Below are 4,803 nucleotides of genomic sequence, written 5' to 3'. Positions count from 1 at the left end.
CATGCGAGTCAAGAAGACAAGGATCCATAGTTCATTAAATGTTTTTCAATTTTTCCAAAGTAAGATGCTAAATCAGTATCTTTATTCTGATTATCAATCTCATTCATAATCAAGGAAATCAGTACATAGGATAGATACAAATAGCATAATTAAGGCATGATGTGAATCTATGTCTACCCAGACATAACATAAATATAGCTACGTACGGACTCTAGTCACCTCGTGCGTAGGTAGCTCCCCAGTCCCCACAACAAGTAGCACACAACAATTAATACACCTAAGGGAATAAATTCCCTCTTACAAGATTAAGCAAGATACTTACCTCGCTTTCAAGTCCACGAAGCGGCTCTTTAACCTCACTAGAATTCCCCAAACAAAGCTGAGCAATCCAAAACTAATCAAAGTTGTATAGACTAATCAATAAGTGATCAAAAGTTCATAATTTAACCACTAGAGTAATTACCCAACCCAATTTGGAAGGTTACTTAAATTCACCCCGAGCCCACACGCTCGGATTTAAAAAGTTTTTGCAAATAAGTATTACTCATAACCTCATGAATGTAGACGTGTAATTTTTGACCCTCCCCGGGATTTTTCACATTTTTAGCGTGAATATTTAAATTGGGTCTAATATAGCTATTTTAACTATTTTACTTTATTTCGTCGCAAAAGAAAAATTACAAAAAATATATATATAAATTTTAGCTTATATATTTCTCATAAACTTGAAAAATACAAAAAATAGTACCTTATTTTTTTACTTTATATAATTTCGAAAATTATAAAAATATAGTTTTATTAATGTTTTGTAGTCCTTTTAATCTAGAAAAATACAAAAAAAAAGTACTTTATATTTTTATCGTTGTATAATTTTGAAAATTACAAAAAAAGTTATTAACGTTTTGTAGCCATTTTAATCTTGAAAAATACAAAAATAGTACTTTATATTTTATCTTTATATAAAAACGAAAATGACAAAAATAGTTTTATTTATGCTTTGTAGCTATTTTAATCTTGAAAAAATACTAAAAAAAAAAAGAAGAAGAAATAGTGTTGTTTTAAATGTTAGTCTTATTTTGGTAGTTATTTTGCTTGCATAGGATTAATTGAATAACATCGTGTTTTTATTCGGGTCTGGGCAAAGAATAATATTTGGGTTTAAACTACCCGTTTTTAGGCCTAATTTTCGGACCTAACCCATAATAATCCGAGCCCACCACACATGGGGGACACGCGTGGGGAACACGAACGGAACACAACACATTGGGAACCTCACCACGCATGGGGGACACAAGTCTTGGACCCCTACACACGTGAGGTCCATGTTCTTTGAACAAGGACGAAACACACGAGGGAGGGTGGATTTTAAAGGATAAAAAATTAGAAAGGAGGGGGGAGACCACATACACGCCTGTTCTCTTCTTCTTCATGAAGAAAGAACTGAACAAAGATAAAAAACCCTCACGCCATAGCCCATTGCCTCCTCCTCTTTCACGTCCAAACGACCACAAGTTTTCCGTCGCGTCGACCACCCCGTCGAGCACCAGTCACTGTAGCTGCTTCACGTCCTTTCCCCATCGTCTTCCCCACCTCCAAACCTCTCCGTAACAACCAGCAAACGACCCCTTTCGTCGCCGGAAAAACCAGTAGCTCGTCGCTTCCTCGCGCCTAGCAGTGAACCAAACAGCCCGGCGACCATAACCAGCCTCCCCATCGCTTCCTCGCGTCCAGCCTCATCGTCTCACACTGTCACTCATCAGCGAACACCACCGAAAAACCACGACCACTGCTGCTTCACCATCTCCAGTCCAGCGAGCAGCTGTTGCTGCGTTTCTTCTCCTTCGTCGCCAACACTACTCCTTCAGTCCGAAGAACCAGCAGTCTGCTTCTTCCTCACATCCAAACGACCCCTTCTGCTTCATCTTCTCGTATCAGTCTGCTGCGTCGAAAAAAAACCAGCAGCAGCCAACATCTCGGGTCACTGACAGTCTTGGTTCGAGCTTTCTATTTCCGTTGAGGTCATCATTGTTCGTCGAGCTCCGGTACGTCGAGGTTGTTGTCTGAGGTTTCGTCGCAGTTCCAACGCATAAGACGTTAATCACAAGTAGGTCACCTCTGCCCATGTCCTTCATATTTGTTGTTGGTAATATGTATATGTGATTGTTGAAATACAACCCTAGTTCATACGGATAGTATGCAATCGAGCGAGACATATATACATGATGTTTGTGAATTGCTATTTCTTGTTAATTAACTCCGTATGATATTGAAATTTAGTCGTGAATGACTTTTCCTTTGTTTCGTTACTTTAAGTAGTTATTTGGCATTTTGTTTCTTCATGTTTAGATTGTTGTTATCCAAATATTTGTCACAATAGGTGTTTGTACACATTCTGAAAGATGTTAATTATTTTAGTTTGTCTTAATAGTTGCTTATACGTGTAGTAGTAATTTTAAAATTATAGTAGTAATTTTAATTCCATGAAAAAAATACTCTTTTCATCAAATAAGTTCACGCTAAAACCCATGGCCTCCACTTAATTAATTTTAGTCCTTTAGAAATCGAGGTGTGCCATCAGTTGAATTTTCCATGACATCGCAAAGTAGAAAATTGTAGTTGCCTTAAGCTTACCCTTTTAAAATAAAAATGAGACGAGCCTCGCCAAATAAAAACGCACAGATTGCGGGGCCCTCACAAAAATATATGTGTTAATTACTTAGAATTCGGGAGGGTCACTTAGTGAATTTCACGACCTTTTTTCCAAAATAAACACGCGATAGTCTCGTTAGGCGCGTGTTTAATAGTCTACTTTCTTGAGCTTGGGTGTGCATTCATGCGACCCAAATCCAAATCCCAAAACATCAAATAAAATGTGTTCCGGATTGTGGGTGCATTTCATGTGATGCAATCCAAAGACGTATTTTAAACGATGTTCACATTCTTTTAAAAATAATAATAATAAAGTGGTAAAAAGTTAAAATTGGCACACAGGTTCATAATTGTATTAAAATTAGATAAATAAGCCGAATATGATAGTTCAGCGACCGTGCTAGAACCACGGAACTCGGGAATGCCTAACACCTTCTCCCGGGTTAACATAATTCCTTATTCGGATTTCTGGTTCGTAGACTGTAATATGGAGTCATTCTTTTCCTCGATTCGGGATTAAATTGGTGACTTGGGAGACCCTAAATCTCCCAAGTGGCGACTCTGAAATAAATAAACAAATCCCGTTTCGATTGTCCTTTAATTGGAAAAACTCCTACGCCCCTCGCGGGGGCGGAAAAAGGAGGTGTGACAGCTCTGGCGACTCTGCTGGGATTATCACCTAGAACCACTGGTTCAGGGTTCAGAACTCGAGCTTGGAATAATTGTTGTATTTGGCTTCGTTTGATTTTGTTACAGGATTTGTGCTTAATGTGCTAATTGACTGCTTTTACCGCTTTGATATTATGTGAACTGTATATAAACTGTGCCGAAACCGATATCCTCTCTGAGTCTTCCAAATCATGAAGAAGGGTACACTTCGTGTGACTTCTTTTCTGTATAGTGTCTAATTCCCAATTTAGAACGAGGTTGGATAAGTTGCAAAGCCGATGAAACTTCTGTATTCCCGGTACGCTGCCTCCCCCTCGGCTCGAGCTGTCCGCTCGGGTAAGCCAAGTCTAAAACAAACACCCAAGTTCCGAACCTAGAATAACTCAACTTCATGCCGGATCCCTAGTAGGAACGTTTATTTGCATCATGTGCATTTGACTTAGGGGACTCAACACAGGGGTTGGGTCCGTCTAGGACAAGCAACCTGAAAATAATAGACCATCTTTTGGCATCTTATGTGCTACATGTTGTATTTATTCAAGGGTGAATGGGTCATTTGGCGGACCAATGATAGTTGCGGACAAATGACACACCTGGTTATGCTGATCACGTTAAATAAGAAGGCCGCACGTTTTTTTATAAGCATGGTGTTATTTTAATAAAAAGCATGGGGAACAATTGAGGAGTCCAAGAAGTCTTGGAATTCCCTATGTCCCCCATGCTTCATTTTTGGGAAAAACACATGGGGAACATTTGTGAAATCGAAGAAGTCTTGGAATTCCCTATGTCCCCCATGCTTCATATTTTGGGAAAAGCACATGGGGAACATTTGTGGAATCCAAGAAGTCTTGGAAATCCCTATGTCTCCCATGCCACATTTTTTAAAATAATAATAAATAAAAAAATAAAAAAAAGAGCATGAAAATTCAAAAAGATTTTGTATTTCGTCATCATTTTCCGAAAATCAAAAAGGGAGGAAAAGAAAATTCAATTTTTTTGTATGTTTCATCCATTTTCAAAAAAAATCATCAAAATTATTTTCCTTTACTGCCGCTCTAGAAAAGTCTTTTTCTTCTAGGCCACCATTTTCAAAAATCTAAAAATATTTTTTATTTGGTTCTTTAGAAAATACAAAAATATATTCTTTTAAATTCTTCTCAAAATCCAAAAAAATATTTTCATTCTTTTTTCAAAGTTCGAAAAGAAAATTCAAGATTCAAAAATATTCCAAAAACAAAATCCAAAAAAATATTCTTCTTTTTAAGTTTCTCTTTCGAAAAAGTCCAAAATTCAAAAAAAAAAAGAAGAGCTAATTTGTTTACTTTATTTACTGGCCCGAACTACGCGGGTTTGATTCTCACCGGATGTGAGATACGTAGGCAACCCTCATCGGGTCCAACCCCACCTTTTGCTAAAATAGCCAAAAACAAATAAATAATAAAAAAAACATGTCAAAATTTTAATTCTCTCATAAAGAAGTCGGGT

The sequence above is a fragment of the Nicotiana sylvestris genome, chromosome 6, assembly GCF_000393655.2.
Source record: "Nicotiana sylvestris chromosome 6, ASM39365v2, whole genome shotgun sequence".
NCBI classification, from domain to species: Eukaryota; Viridiplantae; Streptophyta; class Magnoliopsida; order Solanales; family Solanaceae; genus Nicotiana; species Nicotiana sylvestris.
The sequence above is the reverse complement of the archived record's forward strand: the minus strand, read 5'-3'. Positions refer to the sequence as shown.